This window comes from Mastomys coucha, unplaced genomic scaffold, assembly GCF_008632895.1.
Source record: "Mastomys coucha isolate ucsf_1 unplaced genomic scaffold, UCSF_Mcou_1 pScaffold13, whole genome shotgun sequence".
NCBI lineage: Eukaryota > Metazoa > Chordata > Mammalia > Rodentia > Muridae > Mastomys > Mastomys coucha.
This window is the reverse complement of record NW_022196895.1, coordinates 71,150,364-71,172,008: the sequence shown is the minus strand read 5'-3', so window position 1 is coordinate 71,172,008 and position 21,645 is coordinate 71,150,364. Positions and strand designations below refer to the sequence as shown.

Here is a 21,645-nt window from a genome sequence, read left to right as displayed (position 1 = left end):
GCTATCCTGGAACTCCCTCTATAGACCAGGCTAGCCTTAAAGTTAGGTTATTCAGAGAAACCTTGCCTTGAAAAGCAAAAAGAAAATCAGACAGACAGACAAACAAAAAGTGGCTGCTATTTCCTCTTCTCAGGTTGTGCCCAAGCCTCACCGTGATTCACATGGGCCCCCACCATCCAGAGGAACAATCCCAGGGGACCTCCCAATTTCTCAGCCTTCCTGAGCCAGCCTTGGTCTCACCTGGATTCTTCAGCTTCACTCTGCCCCTTACACTCCCCAGGGTCTGTGGAAACCCCTTGGACTCTGCCTTCCAGATGCAGAATCCTAGGCTGAGGGACTGTCTCAGTGGGGAGGAGTGCTGACTATGGGAGAATGAGAGTCTGAGTTCAAATCTCTAGAAATCATGCTATTTATGGATGATAATAAGCTGAGTGGCTGCACTTGCTCATGACCTGGGGCTGTGGGAGCAGAGACAAGAGGATCACTAGGACTCACTGGCAGCCAGCCCAGTCCTGAGGTCTAGTGAGAGACTCCATCTCAAAGGAATAAGGCAGAGGGAGAGAGAGAGTGGGTCTCAGATGTCCTCTTGCGGGCTCTCCCCTTTTGCACATGTGCCCGTAACACCACAAGTTCTCCCTTTTAAATTAATTAATTAAAGGAGAAGAACCAACCAACCACTAACAGACAGACAGACAGACACAGCCAGCACCCAAGCACTTTTTGCCATCTCCCAGTGGCTATAATCTCATGTACACATTTCAGTTATTCGTTCCTGTTCGTGTGTAACCATTTGCTGGTGTGGCCTGATAAACTTTTTTTTTTTTTTTAACCCTGCTATGTGTGCTATTTTCTCAGTGTGGGTATGCTCATCACAGGTGTGTGTACAATGCTTTTTCCTAAACCTCTCTCATCACTGAACCAGAAGCTCATGAACTAGGTTGGGCTGGCTGGTCAGCCAATAAGCTTCAGGGATCTTCTTGTCTCCACATCCCTCAGTTCCCTGGCTGTGGTGACAGGTACTCTGAAAACCACTGTGCTGGGTTTGTATTTGGGTCCTAGGGACCTGTCTTAGTCAGGGTTCCTATTTCTGCACAAACATCATGACCAAGAAGCAAGTTGGGGAGGAAAGGGTTTATTCAGCTTACACTTCCACATTGCTGTTCATCACCAAAGGAAGTCAGGACTGGAACTCAAGCAGGTCAGGAAGCAGGTGCTGATGCAGAGGCCATGGAGGGATGTTTCTTACTGGCTTGCTTCTCCTGGCTTGCTCAGCCTGCTGTCTTATAGAACCCAAGACTTCCAGCCCAGGGATGGCACCCCCACAAGGGGTCCTACCCCCTTGATCACTAATTGAGAAAATGCCCCACAGCTGGATCTCATGGAGGCATTTCCCCAACTGAAGCTCCCTTCTCTGTGATAACTCCAGCCTGTGTCCAGTGGGCACAGAACCAGCCAGTACAGACCCTAATGCAAGTCTTCATTGCATAGCAACCTCTTTGCCGACTGGGTCAGCGCCGTGTTCCTGAAGGAAAGGATCTCAGCTTTGCAGCGTTTAGAGCTGTTTCCATCCTTCTCACTGTACTTTTGGAAAACAGCAATCAGGGATTTGATGCATCTCTCAGTCTCCGTAGGCATTTTTGTCAAGTTGAGGAGCGAGGTGTGGCTGCGAACTGTGGCTGACTGTGGCTGGGACAGGAGTCCCTCATGCTCGATCTTAGAATGCAAGTCATCACTCCATCTTCTGTTCTCAGCCTGAATGAAGCTCTGGAGATGGTCTTCCCAGTGACTCTGAAGGGGAGCCTGGGGAGGGTGGTTTCAGCCATGGTCATTATTGCTCTGATGAACTACCATGACAAAAGCAACTTGTGGGGGCTGGAGAGATGTCTCAGTGCTTAAGAGCACTGACTGCTTTTCTGAAGGTCCTGAGTTCAAATCCCAGTAACCACATGGTGGCTCACAACTATCAGTACAGCTACAGTATACTCATATATACATAAATATATACATAAAATAAATAAATCTTTTTTTAAAAAGTGACTTGTGGAGGAAAGGGTTTATTTGGCTTACATATCCTGGATCACAGTCAAAGGAGGAAAACCATGGCAGGTGATATGTTAGAATGGCAGGTCGCGTCAGGACATACCACACACTAGGCCCAAACAGTTCCATGTGTAAGAGGTTTAACTGAGAGGGAGAGAGGGGGCAGTAGTGGAGAGAGCGAGCAAGGGAAGAATGTTCCCCATATAGATAGGGGTTCTGACGTAGTGCCACAGGTAAAGGTGGGAGGTGAGCCCAATGGATTCTGGGAATATGGCGGCTATTGCCCTGGCAACAGGTCTGTGAGAGCCATCCATGCGACATCACCGGCTTTGGAGGCTCTGATGCTAACAACAGGAACTCAAATTTGGCAGGAACCTGGAGGCAGGAGCTGATGCAGAGGCCATGGAGGGGTGCTGCTTCCTGGCTTGCTGCTCATATCTTGCTCAGCCTGCTTTCTTATAGAACCCAGGACCACCAGCCCAGGAATAGACCCCACAATGGGCTGGGCCCTCCCCAATCCATTGCTAATTAAGAATCTACCCCACGTGCTTGCCTATGGCCCGATCTTATGGAGGCACTTACACAATTGAGGTTCCCAAGGCTAACTATGTTATAAGTTTAAATTATCATCCTTAAGACATCTATAAAATAAAAACCGTTTCTAACCTGTAAGCCCCTCTTGCCCAGGGACAGATACGTTTTTGGAACCCTGGGGTCTGTTCGCGTCAGATAACAAACCGTTTGTTTTAGCCTCTGTAAACAAGCTTCGTTGCTCCAACTGCACAGGCTGTGTATTTGATCACACGTAAGCAGACAGTGTATAGGCAGGAAATACATTAGGATGTATGCTTGCCGCTGATTGGATGGAGACAGGGAGTACATAGGCTTGCTAATTCTGCTTTTATAAGCCCCTGACTAATGTGATTGGCACCATACCCTGGGAATGCTGTGTATGGACCTGGCTAGTATCCATGGACCTGGACTCAAATTCAAATTAGACTCAAAAATTATGGTAGAGGTCTTATTCTTACCTCATGGGATTAACAAGGGTCCCTCTTCTCAGATGACTCCAGCTCTTCTCAAGCTGACACAAAACCATCCAGCATGGCAGGTGATAGCCTTTTGAGCTTCCTTGATTCACTCTGCAGCCCAAGGCCATCCAGGTGTGGCAACTTCTTTAAGGATCCCTGACTTTCCTTCCACCTCTCTGGCCTGAACCTTCTCTCCCTTTGGTCTACTTTGTCCTGTTGGCTGCCTCCTCACTACTATCCCTTGGCCTTCTCAACCTTCTGGTCTGCTCAGGTCTGCATGTGCAAGCTTACTTCCTTCGAGTCTTGGATCAAATGCTACCTCTCAGCAAGGCCCTCCCCCTCACCCTAGTTACGACTGGTGTCTTTACTTCTCATGATAACACAGTGCCTAAAAATTTGCCTGAGACCCTTTTCTGAGAGTGGCTGCTATGAGCTGGCTCCTCTGCTAGAATATCAGCTGCACTGGGACTCTGGACTCTGCTACTTGCTGAGGGCCTATGGTCCAGGGGAGGCACAGTATTCATCCAATGAATGAAGATCCCTGGAGCCGTAGAGCTTTCACTTTTGGGATTCAGCATTCAACATTGACTCTAATTCTCTCAAATGTTCCCACCTTTGTTTGTCTTTGTTGTTGTTTTGCTTTTGTTTTTGTATTAAGACAGGGAATCTATTATGCAGCTGCGGCTGTCCTGGAACTCACTCTATAGACCAAGCTGGCCTTGAACTGACAATACTGGGTTTAAAGGCGTGTGCCACCACTACGAATGACTAAAAATTTGTATCTTTATGTCTGTGTTTGTTTGCATGCACGTCTGGACCACATGCACTGCCCGATGCCTGTGGAAGTCAGAGGAAGGCGTTGGGTTTCCTGGAACTGAAGGTAACAGATGGCTGGGAGCCGCCATGTGGGTGCTGGGAATATAACTCAGGTCCTCTGGAAGAGCAGTCAGTGCTCCTAACTACTGAGCCATCCCTCCAGTCCCATGGGCAAGCAAGCACTCTTAGTGGCTAAGCCATCTCCACAGCCTCTTTCCCCAGCTCCTTTCTCTGTAATGACAACATCTCTAGTTTTTATAGATGAAGGCAACCCAGAGGAGAGGTTGAAACTCTAAAGGGATGTGTCCAGCTAGAGGGATTTGGTTTTTGTTTTGGCTTTTATTTTGTTCCTCCTCCTCCTCTTCTTCTTCTTCTTCTTCTTTTTCTTTTTTCTTTTTTCTTTTGGTTTTTCGAGACAGGGTTTCTCTGTGTAGCCCTGGCTGTCCTGGAACTCACTCTGTAGACCAGGCTGGCCTCGAACTCAGAAATCCCCTGCCTCTGCCTCCCAAGTGCTGGGCTTAAAGGCATGCGCCACCACCGCCCGGCGTTCCTATTCTTTAATGTGACAGCTGCTTCATTAGACTTGAAGGTACTCACTGAAGAAGAAACAACCAGGCGGAAGGGATGAAACAGGTCTGCAGCCCCGAATGTTGGCTGATGACACTGAGGGAAGAGGCATAGTTGCTTTACTGGAACCAGATTCCTTTGGTGAGGGTGTGGCGGGTGGGAATTGCTTTGTCTAACCCAGAGGTGCTGCATTCTCTCTCCATCCGACTTTAGACCCTGGCGGTTGGAGTTTTCTTGGTGCAGAAAGAAGCCTCTCTTGTTGCCAGACACCAGGTAGCCAGGCCCACCCCTCCACCAGGGCCCCCAGAAAGCCACAGAAACTCCCAGTCAGTGATGACACAGCCTTAAGGTGCTGTAGCCTGGAGCTCACCAGGGTACAGACCCTGAGTGAGGACCTAGCCACGATCGGGGAGTACCCAAGGCAGACTGGTGAGCTCTCATTCCCTGGGCTAGGCAAGGAGTCCTGGCTAGGCTTCTGGGGGTCTGCTATAGGTGGGTGATGTCTCTGAGGGGGTCTTGGGGCGGGTGGGCTGGGCTGAGTGGGCCACCGTCAGTCTCCTGTAGACTCTCGAGCACGTTCAGAGAATGTGCCCCTTCACCCAGTCTCCCAGCAACTGCTTTGTGCGGTGCAGGAGCAATCCATTAATGATCCGGTAGGAAGCCCTCGCTGCAAATAATTGCACCCTCCAGCAGGAGGTGTGTCAAAACACGCTTGGAGGATTCATCAGGGAGAGCCAAGGACCCCCCTCCCCCACCCCACCTCTCCTCACTTAATGGGTCTCCTGCTCTTCAGTGATGGGCAAAGCTGAGGCTTTCTGCGACCATGACAGGAGAGTGAACCAAGAGCCTTCTCAGAGGCAAGGACAAGGGACAGGGACGGAAGGCCATAGGCACCCTTGGCCAGAGTTCATTTCACCTGGAAGAGAACACAGATCTGTCCCATGGCTGGGGCATACCCAGTAGTGGGGGTCACCTTAGCAGTCTGGGAAGGGGCTGAGGAACACGTGAGCGGGGGTGGCACACTCAGGGCTCTCATCTTGGTAATGTGGGGTTGAGATGAACTATGTTCTGTAGTGTCCTGAGCCCACCTCCCCAGAGCTAGGATTGTAGTAGCCACCTGCCACCAGGCTTGGTTTTTGTTTTGTTTTGTTTTGTTTTTCGAGACAGGGTTTCTCTACCTAGTCCTGGAACTCACTCTGTAGATCAGGCTGGCTTCAAACTCAGAAATCCGCCTGGCTCTGCCTCCCAGGTGCTGGATTAAAGACCTTTGCCACCACTGCCCCGCACCAGCCTTGGTTTTACTCAAAGATGGTACTCAAGGTCAAAGTGCACGCTGGACAAGCACTTTATGAAGTAACTAAGGTACTTCTTCCGCCCTGAATTTTAAAAATTTTATCGTTTCCCTCAAATCCATGTCTCTGTGTAGCAATCGGCTAAGGTTTTTCTTTCTTCAGGGACTGAGGGCAGACCCTGTTGGCACAGAAGCCAAACCCCCCAGGACTTACCCTGGCCCTAAGCTGAGAGACACTGAATTCAGCGCAGACACCAGCCCAGATGTGCCCCATGCCTTCCTGAGACCTGCAGACCCGCTTCTTGGCAGCATCCTAACCAGAATCCCGAAGTTCGGGATCCAATAGCGGTCCATAGCCCGGGAAGGGGAATGAGCTAGCTTGCTCGGCCCTCCCCAGCTGCTGTCCAGCTGAGAATGAGGATTGCCAGGCAGGACAGCCCAGCGGGGTGTGGGGATGTGAGGGGCGCCAGCGGCTTCCGCTCAGCCTCCTAGCCCTGGCGTCCTAGGAGCCCAGATATGCAGGAATGCAGGCTCTGGCGGGAGCCGCAGAGCACTGTCCCGGGCGGCGGTCCCTCCAGACGCCGGCCTTATCTCGGGTCTCCGGAGGACGCCTCCGGAAAATGGGTCAGCGGCCGAGCCTGCTCCCAGCCGGCTGGGGGCCGCGAGTTTCTAAAAGCATTTGGCTTTTTCCTATTACTGAAGTTCAGAATTCCGCTCTTTACCCCACCTGTCTCTCTCCCTTCGCCTCTCCTCTCTCCCCTTCACTCATTTCCCCCTCTTCTCTCTTCCCCTTTACTCTCTCTCCTTCTAAAGAAAAATTATGAAACTTCCAAAATCCTCAGCCTTCACCTACGTAGGCTGGAGAGGACCCCAAGCCCGGAGCCTGCAGGAAGCCTGGAACGATGGGGCATTTTTTGTGTTTTGCACCCCTCCCTCGGCACCCTGATTTCCCGCTCTCTGGTTCAGCCATATTATATGTGGCTAAGTTCTCTTCCTTGGACCTGTTATTGTGGGGTCTCTCTAGCCCTGACTGCCCTCACAGACATCAGACTGCCTCTGCCTCCTGAACTGCTAGGGTTCAAAGAACAAGCCACTAGAGGAGTCCTCTTTTTAAAACAAAACAAAACATACACACATACAAACAAAACAACCCCCCCCAAAAAAAACCCCAAGCTTTTCTTGTCTTGAGATCCTGTCTAGATTAAAAGTGCATTAAGCCTGAGCTATGTAGTTCGTTCACTGCCTGCAACAGTGAAACCCTGTCTACAGAGAGCTGAAACTCAAAACCCCACAGTGTGCAGGATGTTTAAAACTGATTCCACCTGGCAGTAGTGGCGCACGCCTTTAATTCCAGCACCTGGGAGGCAGAGGCAGGCAGATTTCTGGGTTCCAGGCCAGCCTGGTCTACAGAGTGAGTTCCGAGACAGCCAGGACTACACAGAGAAACCCTGTCTTAAAAAAACAGAAACAAACAAACAAACAAAACTCCCAGAGAGATGACTGAGGCCCCTCAGCCTGAGATCACCCACCAAGGTGACATCTTTGCCTTTCAGCTCGTGGAGTTCTGCTGGTCTTCATGGTCCTCCAGAAGCCGAGCCTTGGCCAGTGTTCTTGCCCTGGAGCCCTGCTCCGAGCAAGGCTCGGACTGGGCTGAAGTCACAGGTGGGACAAGGCCTCCCCATCCAGCTGCTATCCTGGCCTCAGGTTGCTAAAGGACTCCAGCTGCTGCGGCCTTCTAGAGGGTTGATTATAGGGGAGGAGCCCAGCCTCTGGCCTGTGGCTGATATTTAGTAAACAACACACAGATGTCGCTCTGTGCCCTCCCACTCTGACTTAAGGCCACTGCTGTCTGCAGCACCTGGCACACCTGGCCTCCCCTTGCATAGGTCTCAGCTCAGGAGGCCCAGCCCTACAGGGAGGCTCTTTCAGCTTTGTTCTTCCAGTAATTTTTTTTTCATCCTTCTGTCGGGGTTCTCAAAAAAACCTGGGCCACATAGACATGGCAGCCCACGCCTCTGATCCCAGAAAAGGGAGCTAGATTTCTGTGAGTTGGAGGTTAGCCCGGTCTGGCAAGTTTCTGGCCAGCCTGGGCAACACAGCAAGACTCTGGTTTTAAAAATAAACAGAGGGCTGGAGAGTCGGCTGAGTGATTAAGCATACTTGGTCTTACCCACACAGTGGCTCACAGTTGTGTGTGAGCTCCAACCCCAGGGGATCCAATACCTTCTTCTGACCTCAGCAGGCACCACACCACACATACACACACACCCACACACACACACACACAGCACACAAACATACACGTAGGCAAAATGCTCATACAAAATATAAATCTTTTTTTTTTTTTTTTTTTTTTGGTTTTTCTAGACAGGGTTTCTCTGTATAGCTCTGGCTGTCCTGGAACTCACTCTGTAGACCAGGCTGGCCTCAAACTCAGAAATCCACCTGCCTCTGCCTCCCAAGTGCTGGGACTAAAGGCGTGCGCCACCACTGCCCGGCTATAAATCTTTTTAAACACAAAACTCCAGGCCCCTTGTGGGCAGTTGCTGTTGGACTCTTTGAACACTGTTGCTGTGCTCGATCAGGCAGGAGCAGAGAGTCCAGGTCTCCATTACAGATGGGCAATGGAGACTCAGAAAGGCTAGGAGACAGGTGAGTGACAAGGATGGAGACTGACCTAGTGCGAGGCATCAACCAAGCTCCACTCTCTCCAGCCTTTTGCCTAGACACATGCCCTCAGCCATGTCCACAGAGATGGATGTCAGGGGGCATGTGGGACACACACAGGTAAGGCTTCCCCAGGCAGGCACTGAAGATCCCAGGCCCACTGTGGCTATGCTTGAGACAGGATGCTTTGGTCTCTGTAAAGCTGCAGTGACAGACAGTGCCCCCATAGAGCGGTGGTTAGGAGTTCTTCCCAGCTCACTGGCTGAGCCTGAGTCATGAATACTTCACAGTGCTGGGCTACTTCACAGTGCTGGGCGCCAGCAGGCGGCTGTCAGAAAGAAGTCCTCCTCATGCCCAGGGGAGCAAGCTGCTTCAGGTCCGACCGATTTGTCGAGCTGCTTCTATAGCTTCCTTTGTCATATCCAGAAGATAGTGGTGGTTCTAAACCAGCCATCAAGGAGGACTGCGGGCTGAGTGGGAGGCCAGGCCATTGGGTAACATTCCCTTCCATTCCAGCCCTTCCGCAGGCCTGGAACCGTCCATGGTGCACTCTCTTGATCCAGGAGCACTGTGGGGCAAAGAGGCTGGAGAAGTGAGCACAGAACTTTGGTAGAGAGCCCTGGGTTGTGTCTGCCGGACCAGGTAGGAAGTACTTTGCATATGTTAACTTTCATCACACAGTAAGAGAATCAGTTGTCATCTATATCTGTGAAAAACAGAGAAGTTAAGCAATATCAAACGTCGCCCAGCATTAGGACCCAAACACCACTGCCCGACTTCAGAATCTGGGTTTTGCTTCTGCAACTTACTGACGGAGGGGAAGGCCTTGGTATCTGCGGATACAGCCCCTGTAAGAAGTCGGGGGGGGGGTGGCGGGGAGGGGACTCAGTCTGGGGCAGAAGAGGTAGGGAGGGAAGACCACCAGCTCCCCACTACACAGAGAAGGGAGGACCACCAGCCCACTACCACTCTCTGAGGTTCCCTTGAAGAGGCTGGCAGGAGCCCATGTGGGGGTTGCTATGGTGACAGAAGCAGCAGAGGTGGGCAGTTGCTTGGGCCAATTAGGATATCACAGAGGATGTGATCACTGTGGGGCTGTGTTCTGGCTTCACAGAAGTGAGTATCTCAGAGACATTGTGTTGCCATGTGAACAACAGGATGCCTTTTGCTTATGAGCATGGAGTTACTTCCTATCAATTTTGTTACATGTATGTGTTTACTTAGTGTCTATGGAAGAGAGAAGATGTTGTATCTTCTGGAATCGAAGTTATTGTTGCAAGCCACCACATGGTGCTGGGAACTGAATCTAGGACCCTGGCAAGAGCAGCAAGTATTCCTAACCACTGAGTCTTCCCATTAATCTTTGAAAATTCCTTTCGGTGTTGGATAACTTTTCAAGACTAAGATCCTGCACTTCATCGGTTTCTTACCCTTTTCCATATTATTGTGCGCGGAGCCATTTTCTCCATTCTGGACCGCACATCTCCAGTATGCAAACATTACGTTGATTTTTTTCCCTCCATCTCTGTGTGTATGCGTGTTTATGTGTCTGTGGGTCCACGTATGTGCGTGCTTGTACATATGTGAACGTGCATTCAGAAGCCCAAGGTTGTTGTCAAGAAGTCTCCCCGGGGGCTGGGTGTGGCGGCAGGCAGATAGATCTCTGTGAGTTCTAGGAGATCAGCCTGATCTACAGAGCAGAGTTCCAGGGCAGCTAGAATTACACAGAGAAATGCTCTCTTAAAACAACAACAACAACAACAACAACAACAACAAAATCCTTTGTTGCTCTCCCACTTAACCTGAAGCAGGGTGTCTCAGTCGAGCCCAGAGCTCACCAATGTGGCGAGTCTCTGTAGCCAGCTTGCTCTGTGATCCCCAGTCTCCATTTTCCAGGGCTGGAATTACAGGCAGGCGAGCATCTGTCACACTTACCCAGTATCTGTGTGGGGTCCTAGGATCTTAACTCCAGTCCCTACACTTTGGAGGTAAGTATTCTCACCACTGAGCCATCTCTCCAGCCCACACTGGGTTTGTAGTTCACTCTGTAGGTGCACACTGCCCTGGTTTATTAGTTCTGATAATTAGGTCTTCATTTACCACGGCACTGGAGATGGAAGAGCAGGGTTTCTTACATGCTGGACAAGTGTTCTCCCACTAGCTCAGCCTTCTCTCCTAATCCTTTAAACAGTCAAATTTTGTGTTTAAGTCATTCATTCACTTATATGTATATGTGTGTACACACGCGCCATGGTGGAGGACAGAGGACAACCTGTAGGAGTCTGTTCTCCTTCTACCATTCGGGTCCACAGGCTTCCACTCAGAACCTCAGACTTAGTGTCAACTGCCTTTATCCACAGGATAATCTTGTGGGCCTTCAGTTCTCAGTCACCATTTTTTGCTTTCTTTTGTTTTACTGACGTGTATGTGTCTATCTATGCTGTGTGCGTGCTGTGCCAGGACCCAAGAGGAGCCAGAAGAGGGTGTCAGATCCCCTGGAGCTAGGTTTGGAGGTGGTTTGTGAGTCCCAAATCCATTTTTGGGAATGCGACTCTGCTCCCCTGGAAGAACAGCCGGTGCGCTTTGCCACTGAGCCATCAGCCCCCGGTATGTTTTAATGGATCCTTTAGGACAGTCCACATTTAGGTCATCACATCCTGGTGACTAGAGGCAGCTTCTTTTCCCACCCCAACAGTGTCCATTCCTTTCTCCCATGGTTGGTACCTCCCGTGTGACTCTGAAGAGGGGTGCTCAGCGGACCTCTTTTCTGCATCCTCTAGGGGAACAGCCATAGAAGCAGGAGGCTGGAGATCGGCTTTTCATAGGAAGTCTTTATCATAAGAACCTTCAGTATACAGTAGACTAAGGATAGTTAAGACACAGCACAGACCCAGTGTCCCTTCCCACTTGGGCCCCTCTGGCTCTGCACGAGAGACTTGGTGTCAGTCCTGTGTCTCCAGAGGACCTCAGACTCCCACGCAAGCCTCGGGACAGGAGAACTGCCTCCAAAAATGTTCTCCCCTTCTGAAGAACTAAACCAAATGCCTGACTGACATTACAGCCGAGCCCTGCAGTATGGGTCTGTCCAATCAGCTTCTACAGGGCAAGTGCATATCTGCACGTACGTACACATACACACACACACACACACACACACACACACACCTCTTGAGAACCTGGGAGGGGTTGCTCTATGGTATAAGAGACAGGGAGGGCATCTCTATGCTCTGGGCTTCCCCTTATCAGGGAACATGGGAAGACCACAGGGGCCCACCTATGGCATCCCTGTCACCAACTTAGATAGGGAGCCGTGGGGACGAGAAGGGACTGTCTGTCCATCCGTCCCTCTGGCTGCTGACACATGGGGTACAGAAAGCAGGAGAGTGTGAGTTGTGGAGCTGCCCCTCAGGACACTGGGCTCCAGGCCATAGCTTGGCACACACATCTGGCCCGCTAACCCGTCTGGCAGCCACCAAGTTCTCTGGCAGTACCTTTGTGCCTCTGTGCCTTTCCTCCCTATAGCCTGGTCCTTCCTCAGGAGGTTACCTCCCTAGTACGACCTCCCACCTGAAGTCCCTAAAACCCTGTTCAGTGTTATCATAGTTGGCTCTAGCATGCAGCACATGCTTAATAAATGTCTTCTCTTCCCTGGTTCACAGTCAGAGGTGTACATATGTGTCTAAGTATATGTACATGTGAGCATATTTGTATATATGCATACATGTGTTTATGCGCACATGTGCTTGTGTGTTTATGTACATGTATATGCGCGCATGTGTTTATAAGACTGAACCTGAGGGCCCCTGATGGCCTAGATTGGGATCTGGAGCTCAGGGAAGCTCACCTCTCACCAGGTTCCATTCCATCCCCCCCTGTGACTCAGCCCCACAACCTGGGCTTCTGGGCTTAGTCTGTCAACTGTAGGGGTGATAAAGGCAAAGAGGAGGTCAGGAAGGTTGCAGGTCTATGAGGAAGCTCCTGGAGGTCCCAGGTCTATGAGGAAGCGCCTGAGCCTTCCAGGCTCCAGCCAGGGCAATGAGAGCTGAGAACTGCAATTCAGCTGCCACACCCAGGGAGGAGACACGCCCTCCTCTGCCTGGTGGCAGGGCCAGTGGTGGACAGGAACCATGAGCTCACCTCTCCTGGCTTCAGGCAGCAGCCCTGCCTACCTCTGGAGAATTCCATGACTCAGGTAACAGGGGTGGGGCTCAACCAAAGTCTCAGAACCCAGGTCATGGTGTGGCGCTGTCCTGTCCCTGTGGTGTCCCTGGGAGGTGCACACAGGGTGTGGCCTGAACACTGAGGTCTACAAGGAAGGTCACTGTCAGAGTGTATGACACACAGGGAACAGAGCTCTGGGCAGAGGGGCTGGAGGCTGCGATCACCCTCATGGGTTTTTGTTGTTGTTGTTGTTGTTTCTGTTTGCTTGTTTTGTTTTTTCAAGGCGGGGTTTGTGTGTGTAGCCAGGCTGTCCTGGAACTCACTATATAGATTAGGCTGGCCTCGAACTCAGAGATCTGCTTGCCTCTATCTCCTGAGGGCTGGGATTAAAGACATGCACCACCTCGACCGGTAACTTCGCAGATTTTTTTTTTTTGTGTGGGGTAGGGGAGGGTGTCTGAAGTAACCGATTGCTTCTTGGCTGCTCCCACCAGCCTATTTGAGGATCCCACCGTCTGATTTCACACCCTCTCACTGCTGCTTCCAGGCCTCTGGAGCCCTGCTTCTATGTCCCTCAGAGAGTCTTCGTTATTCTGTGGGACAGGAGCATCCTCGGTCAGGCCTTCATACAGCCATCCCAGAGAGCAGAGACGCTACAGGGTTAGCAAGCAATGTACTCATGGTGAGGGAGAATAAAGAAAACAGAGGAGTGACAGGCCGTCAAGCCAACAGCCTGTTAGTCAGAGCAGGTTGAGACAGCCCCTCTGAGGGCCTGAGGGACAGGGAGTCAGTGGCTGGTGACCAAACAGACCTGACAGGCCTTTGTGCAGGGCTTGACCTCAGCCGCCTGAAGAAGCAACGAGCAGGCCAGGGTGGCTGCTACTGTCTGAGAACTCAAGGGAAGGAGCCAGGGCCCAGACTGCCAAACTGGAGCCCAGGAGATGGGTGTATTCAGTTTGAGTGTTAGTGTATATGATGGGGGCCTGCCTGCTAGGAAGGGTAGCAAGGAAATGTACTTGCAAATGAAGGCAATGAAGGTGGGGTCGAGCTCAGGATAGTCCCAGGGTAAGGGGCTAAATGGCGCCCTGTAATTTATGTGTCTAGCCCTTCAGTACCTCAGTATGAGACTGCAAGTCTTTAGGCTAGTTGTGTGTGTGTGTGTGTGTGCGTGTGAGTGTGTGTGTGTGTGTGTGTGTGTGTGTGTGTGTGTATGTGTGTGGGGGCAGGTGTGTACATACCCTCAGAGGCCAGAAGAGGGTGTTGGAGTCCTTGAGGGGTGGGGTTACAGCATTTGCAGGCTAGCCAGTATGGGAGTTGGGATTCTAACTCTGGTCCTTATGCTAGAGCAAGTGTCCCTGACCATTGAGACATCTCTCTAGTACCGGGAGATGAGTCTTACAGAGGTAGTTAAAGTAACTACCTCTGTAAGGTGGTGGCCTTACACGCCTTTAATCCCAGCACTTAGGAGGCAGAGGCAGGCAGAGAAACCCTGTCTCGAAAAACCAAAAAAAAAAAAAAAAGAGAGTAAAGTTGAGGTCACTTTGTGGATGTTAATATAGTATGATGAGTGTCCTTGTAAGACCAAACAGAGAGGGAAGATCTGGGGGGAGTCAATGAGGAGGAGCCACTGATAACCAAGGACAGAAACCCATCTCACTGGGACCTTGGCCTTGCAGCTTCCAGAACCGAGGACATGAAAGTCTGTTGTTCAAACCACCTTAGATGTGGGATTTTTTTCAGGATGGTCGAACACACAAACCTACATTTCTTTTTTCTTTCTTTCTTTCTTTTTTTTTTTTTAAGACAGGGTTTCTCTGTGTAGCCTTGGCTGTCCTGGAACTCACTCTGTAGACCAGGCTGGCCTCGAACTCAGAAATCCACCTGCCTCTGCCTCCCAAGTGCTGGGATTAAAGGCGTGTGCCACCACTGCCTGGCACAAACCTACATTTCAAGTGGAGGCAGGAGAAGGGTACTTGAGTGTTGGGATTGTTTACAGCGATTTTAGGCCGTGCCTCCCATCCAAGTCAGATAGGCATTGTGAGCACAGTCCCCCTGGCCCCTCTGTGGCAGCAACGAACCCCAGTCCCTTAGGAGACACCCCCACCACCTGACATGTGGCTGCCAGCAAAGGTTGTATGCTCACAGATATGCTGTCCACTAGAGCGCGAGGTTTACCAACTTGCTCTAAAATTGCCTAAATGATATGGAAACTAGCCTGCTTTGAAGCTGTGTACAATCCAAAATGGCTACCTCAGTTACATCTAGACTGTTTTCTAGACTGTGGGCTGGAAGGTTGGGGGTGGTGCTGGGGCTCCTGTTCTCTGGTGGGGTGTCCGGGTGAGATGCTTCCTCGCCTAGGACACACACCCTGGGTAGTCGGCTAAGTGGGAAGGACTCTGTGTAGGGCACACCTCCGACACAGGACATATGTGGACAACAATTTGGAGCTGGTTTTCTCCTTCTGTCTTGGGAATGGGACTCAGCTAATCATGCTTGCGTGGCAAATGCCTTTACCTCCTGAGCCACCTGGCAGGCCTAAGGCTGCATGGCACCCGGGGCAGGAGGGCCAATCTAGGCCGTGACCGGGATACACGCTTTGCCGGGCCACAAAGAGGGTTTCTTCTGTTCTCTTTGCCTTGACGCTGGAGACTGACGGTGCTTTTCTGAGGCTTGCTTCATCCTTTGAGCTCTGGGCAAGGCTGGGCTCAGCTGTTTCTCCACTGCCCTGGGGCTCTCCTTACCAAGTCCCTCCAGGAGGCTGTCAGGTGAGTTTAGGCCACCTGTCACTGTAAATCGCTTCTAATCTGTGAAGCACCTGGTGACAAGCATTTTATATGGTGCATGTGGACCCCAACCCCACCCCACCCCACCCCATCCCACCCTACCCCCGCAGCCACTTCCCTCGGGCCCTGTCTTCATTACGTACTGGACAGACAGGCCCCAGGCATGCAGGTATCTACCCTGAGGTCAGGCCAGGCAGGCAGGCAGGCTGCTCTGAGCAAGGCCTTCCCAGAACTGTCTACCCTAAAAAGAACCAACCATAGGGGTCAGCTGCTGACTTCTAGAATGTACAGGTGTGGTGGGAAGGCTCCCAGGGGCCTGGCAGTCGGTATCTCACGAGCTTGGTTTGTGTTGCCTGGCAAAGGCAGTTTCTGAACCTGGCCTTGAAGGAGACAGCAACCATCAGGGGTCGGGGACCTGGGTCGGTAGGTCCTGCACAGAGGCAGCTGGAGAGCAAAGAGAGTCTCCACCAGGAGAAACCTCCTCGGCTAGTTGCAGCCCTCAGGGGTCAGTATGGCAAAGCGAGGAGGCCGTGGAGTGGTGGGTACATGGCAGGAAACTTAGAGAAACTCTGACTGAGGGCTCTTCCATTCTGCTGTCCCCACAGGGCTGGTGGGCCCCTCAGGAGCTAGGCTGCGCTGGGGAGGGGACAGATGTTTCCATTTTAGGGCTTGGGTCATCATAAATTGTTTGTTCTCTCTGAGCCCTGTTTTTTATTAAGCTGATTCTGGGAGATGGAGAAGCATCCGTGAGGTGAGCTGGGTAGCTCCAGTGTGTGTATGTTTGTGTGTGCGCGTGCGTGTGTTATGGTGTGCAGCTTGAATGTATGTGTACAGTATGCAGTTCATATGTATGTGTATATATATACACATATATATATAGCATGCAGCTTGTGTGCATGTGTACAGTGTAGATGTGTGTGTGTGTGTGTGTGCAGTGTGAAACCTGTGTGCATGTACACAGCATGCATAACCGGGAGGAGAATGAGCTGGGAAGGACTGTGGCTACAGAGGGCTCCTCTCCTGACCTTCCACAGGTATACATGCTTTGTCGTGGGGAATATTCCTTTGCTCTGAGCAGCCTCCCCAGCTGTGGGTCCTAAGAATGCCCAAACACACCTCTCCCAGCAGGCCTGGCCTCTGCTTCATGTTGCTTGCCGTCTACCCTGCCTTCCCTCTTTCTTGCCATAAAAGCTTCATGGCGGACTTGGTACCCACTCTCCTCCAGGGCTGTGGGATCCTGACCTGCTTGCTGCACTGACGGATCCCACTCCTGCCCAGTGACAGCTCAAGGACAGCTGCGTGAAGCAGGTCTGAGTATGGAAAAGTGAGGTGAGCTCCGGAGAAGATCCCACCGTGAGCTGTGCTCTGGATGAGATTAGACCTTGATGCTACTGGAGGAACGGACCGCAGCAGCCTTCTTTGTGACCGAGGGGGACAAGTAGAGATGTCGGAACTACAGAAAGACAGAGCAGCTGCATTAGCCTTCCTGGGGTTTCTTATCATAAAAGAAAATGCTGGCTGTAAGCTCCGGAGTGCTTCTCATCACTCAAAATGTGAGCCGCTGGCAGCATCCAATAAACACTACAGGCAGAAACCAGAACCTCTGTTCTCGGAGAACTTACATTCTCTACACTGCTGGCGTTATCTCACTTACAATTCAAATGACCTACCTCAAGAGGCCCCATGCCGTGGGCCTTCCTGACAGGCGGCTCTAGGAAGCTGAAGGCTTTACTGACCTGCAATCCGATCCACACAGACCCAGTTCTCCTCAAGCAGCGCCACCTGGCTGAGGTGGGAGACAGCACTCTAGCAGCAGCTAAGGCCTTGTGGCAAGGTAGGCCCCTGGTTCCTGGGTGACCGCCCTCCAGTCACGCAGGTGGATGCTGAGTGCAGGGAACAGAGCACAGGCCTCCTCTGCCTGTCCATCACCCACACCTAACCCAGAAAGAAAAGTTTCCTGCTCAGGTAGACATGCTTACTGGAGATATTACAGGTCCCTGTACCACTGCCTTAGAGAAGGCAGATGGGAGGGGGTCACCCATTGTGGGGGACAGCTGGAGGCTCTCATTATGCAGTGGCAAAGTATTCAAATGACTGCTTCTTTCTGAGGAAGGAAGGCCAATGAGCAGAGAATAGCAACAGGCTGGGCTTTGGGTTGATCTTTTTTTTGGGGGCTGTGTGCAGAGTGCGGGTGTGTGTGTCTGGAAACAAGGAGGTGTCAGGAAGCTGGGAGCAAATGGAGAGGTACTTGAGTTTCTAGAGGTGGAAAGCACCCCATTTTGCTTCACAGCCTCTGTTTCTCTCTTGGACCAGCACATGGAGCCCCAGAACCTCAGAGGTGCACAGTTATGGTTTTAATGGACTTGCCAGACACAGGTGTGTCTGTTAGGCCAGTGTGGCTAGAGGTGGCTGGCAAGGCCTCAGGGAGGTGGGTAGAGAGATAGCTCGACAGTAGGGAGCAACGGCTGTTCTTCCAGAGGATATGAGTTCAACTCCCAGCAGCCACAGCGGTAGTCACAACTATATGTAACTTAGTTCCTGGCTAGCCTGGAATTCACTGTGTGGGACCAGGCTAGCCTCAAGCGCAGAGATCCCCTTGACTCTGCCTCCTGAACATTGGGATTAAAGATATGCCCATTATACCCTGCTCTGAGACTCTGTTACACACACACACACACTAAAAACAAACCAACCAAACAACAACCATCAACAAAAAAATAAAAACTATAAACAAACAAAAACAAAATGGGATTGGTTGCCAGTGTTGGGACTGCCCTAATCCTGGACCACTCAGTCTACCAACTGCAGCCACCGTAACACGTGGGACATCTGAGCACTGTCCTGTGTGAATCAATGGAGGGGACTCATTTCCTAAATTCAAACTTTCAAAGGGCTGAGCTTCATAATTATTCAAAGCCAGGTCGCTCTCTTTCTGGAATGTATCCAGTAGGCTCTCTATCTCACACACACCGCGCTGGGTTGGAATCCTGCTTCTAAGCCTTTGTTGTAAGCATTGATACCCAGAGGCTGAGACCAGAAACCAGAGCCATCTGCCCAGATAACTGGCCTGGAGTTCAGAGGTTCCAGGCTTCAGGGATCAACATATTTTTGTACCATAAAAAACTACTTAGCACCTCCGAAAGATCTGCTCATCAATACATTTATTTATAAATTAAACTGGAAAAAAATGTTTAACTCATTAGAATATAACAGCAAGGAACCTATTGGCGTGATAGTGAAATACTTCCTCAAAGAATGATTTTAAGACCAACGAAAGCGCTCATGGGAAGGAAGGAGCCTTGCTTTGCCTTTGCAAATCTCTTGCGTCCCGACTGGTTTCCTAGAAGACGTCTGGATTTTCCAGCCAGGTTTTGGTCTGGTCTGTTTCTGTATCTCGCGCCATGCAGCTTCTGGAAAACGTCACCAAAGCCTCTAAAGAATGAAAGTGAATCAACCTAACAACTGATAATGGAGACAAAGGAGCCGTCCCTGGGTCCTGGGTGGGCGGGCATTTGGAAAACAGCCGCAGCAAAGGTTCCCAGACTTCACTGAGACACGCAACAGCAACTTTAAACTTGTAAATAGTTTACTTTTGGAACGTTCTGTGACTATTCCCAGGCAGAGGAAACTGGCAGCTGCGGGACCACTGTGTTGTCATCTGTTTATACGTTCTTCTGGTGGTCACCACTGGGGCGTTTCCAGCCCTGAGTCCGCACTTTGGAACCTATCTCTCGGTACCCATGTGCGCACTCGTGGGCATCTTTCGAGTGCGGGAAGCGCCGGTCTCTGAGCTCTCAACTGTGGGCCAGTGCTGAGGTTTCCCTGTTTCCATTTCTGTACGTGGTGCAGGAATTCCTTTTTGCTCCACGTTTTCAGTGTGTGATGCTTTGGGGACCAATGAGGAGTTTGTTCATTTTGTTCAAGATCTAAACACAGCTCTCCCGATGCATGTGTGACCTGCAAACACCACACATATGTAACACATGTAACATGTATGCGATTGTGTTTGGTATACGCATGCGTATGCCCACCACTGTGATCAGGACCATCTGTCTCCATTGGGAGTGTATTAGAGTGCTGGGGTTTAAGTGTGGCCTCTAAAACATGCTGAAATCTGTGCTATTTTCTTTTTGAGATGAGGTCTCACTATGAACCCCAGGCTGGCTCTGAACTTGCATCCCTCTGCTTTCCCATACCCAGTCACAGCTCTCCTTCCTCCATCCCACGCATCCTTCCGAACTTCCATGGATCTTGTTGTAGGGTTCACCAAGCCTCAGTCCGTTCAAACAACCTTCCACTTTGGTCACATTTGTTTTCTTTTGTGTCCTGTATCAGTAGTTTCAGCTTTTTTCCTTTTTCTTTCCCTTCCTTCCTTCCTCCCCCTCCCTCTCTCCTTCCTCCTCCCCCCCACCCCCCAGACTGCGTCTCACAATGTAGTTTGGGTGGCTTTGAATTTATTTACTATGGAGACCAGGCTGGCCCAGAACTCACAGTGAGAGAGGCAGCTGCTTAAATAACTGATGTTTAACCTTTGCCCTTCTCTTATATGCATTTAGCAACACACATTTACAAACACAGCTTTAGCTGCACCCCACCTGCTTTTCTTCCGTAGGTTTTTGTATTTAATTTAAATTTGGGGAGGGGCAGGGTCTCATGTGACCCATGGTGGCTTCAGACCTGCTATTTACCTGAGGACGGCTTTGAACTTCAGCTCCTCTGATCTTAACCTTCTGAGTGCAGAATTACAGGCTTTTGTCATTCACAGCTAGCTTTATATGGTGGTAGTGACTGCCTTTCAAGAGCTCACTATCACTCTCCTGACCTCTATTAGCTTCTCTTTCCTTTCTTTCCTTCTTTCTTCCTTCATTTCTTTTTCTTTCTTTCTTTCTTTCTTTCTTTCTTTCTTTCTTTCTTCCTTCCTTCCTTCCTTTCTTTCTTTTTCTTTCTTTCTTCTTCCTTCCTTCTTTCCTCTCTCTCTCTCTCTTTCTCTCTCTCTCGCTCTCGTTCTTTCTTTCTCTTCAAGGCTTCTTTTATGTGCAAGTGTTCTACCTGCTTGCATTCGCACCACATGTACACTTGGTGCTAGTAGAGTCAGAAGAGGGCATTGAGCCCACTTAGAACTGGAGTTACAGTTATGAGATACTCTGTGGGTGCCGGGAGATGAAGTTTTTTCCCCGTGTCTGCAAGACAGCCTTGGCTGTCCTGGAACCTGCTTTGTAGACCAGGCTGGCCTTGAACTCACAGAGATCCATCTACCTCTGCCTTCCGAGTGCTGGGATTAAAGGTGTGCACCATCATACCCAGGAGACTAAGTGGTCCTAACCAGAGTCATCTCTCTAGCCACCCCCCCTTTTTTAAGGGGGGATTTATTTTGACTAGGCATCTGAGTGTTTTGTTTGCATGTATGTGAGTGCCCTTTGTACAGATGAGAAGACTGAGGGCAGTGGGTGTTCTGGAACTGGAGTTATGACAGCTGTGAGCCACTATATATGAGTGCTGGGAATTGAACTTGTGTCCTCTAGAAGAGCAGTCAGTTCTTTGAACTGTGGATCCATTTCTCCAGTCCTTTTCTGTTTGTTGTACAATTTTTTTTTAAAGATTTATTTATTATTATACATAAGTACACTGACACACCAGAAGAGGGCATCAGATCTCATTACAGGTGGTTGTGAGCCACCATGTGGTTGCTGGGATTTGAACTCAGGACCTTTGGAAGAGCAGTCAGTGCTCTTACCTGCTGAGCCATCTCACCTAGTTGTATGATTTTTATCATCACTCCATTCAAAATGTTTCCAGTTTCTTTTGTGGCTTCACCTGTTTCAACCCTCCCAATTTGCTTTATACATCCATTCTTGAGTTATGTCTAATCTGTTCTTAAATACATCTAATAAATTATTCTCAAAATTCTACAATTTCTAATTTTTTTCTACCCACAATGCTCTGCTCAGACTCTTGGTAATACATCTGGGTTTTAAATTTTTTTTTTTTTTTTTTTGGTTTTTCGAGACAGGGTTTCTCTGTAGCCCCGGCTGTCCTGGAACTCACTCTGTAGACCAGGCTGGCCTCGAACTCAGAAATCCGCCTGCCTCTGCCTCCCAAGTGCTGGGACTAAAGACGTGCGCCACCACGCCCGGCTTAAAAATTTTTTTTTAAAAATTTATGGTGTATGTGTGTGTGTGTGTGTGTGATGGGGGTTGGGGGAAGAGTTTATGCACACCACTTGGGGCTATAGCCACAGAGACGAGAGAGACAGATCCCCTGGAGCTAGAGTTATAGGCTGTCTGAGCAG

General features: G+C 50.3%; 1 long non-coding RNA gene across 1 annotated transcript; it reads left to right on the top strand.

The window, feature by feature from the left end:
• Positions 1 to 8,778: 8,778 nt before the first annotated feature.
• Positions 8,779 to 9,934, top strand: LOC116087731. Its single transcript, XR_004117593.1, has 3 exons — positions 8,779 to 8,788; positions 8,929 to 9,054; positions 9,637 to 9,934. It is a non-coding gene; the product is annotated as an uncharacterized LOC116087731 (long non-coding RNA).
• The last annotated feature ends 11,711 nt before the right edge of the window (positions 9,935 to 21,645 follow it).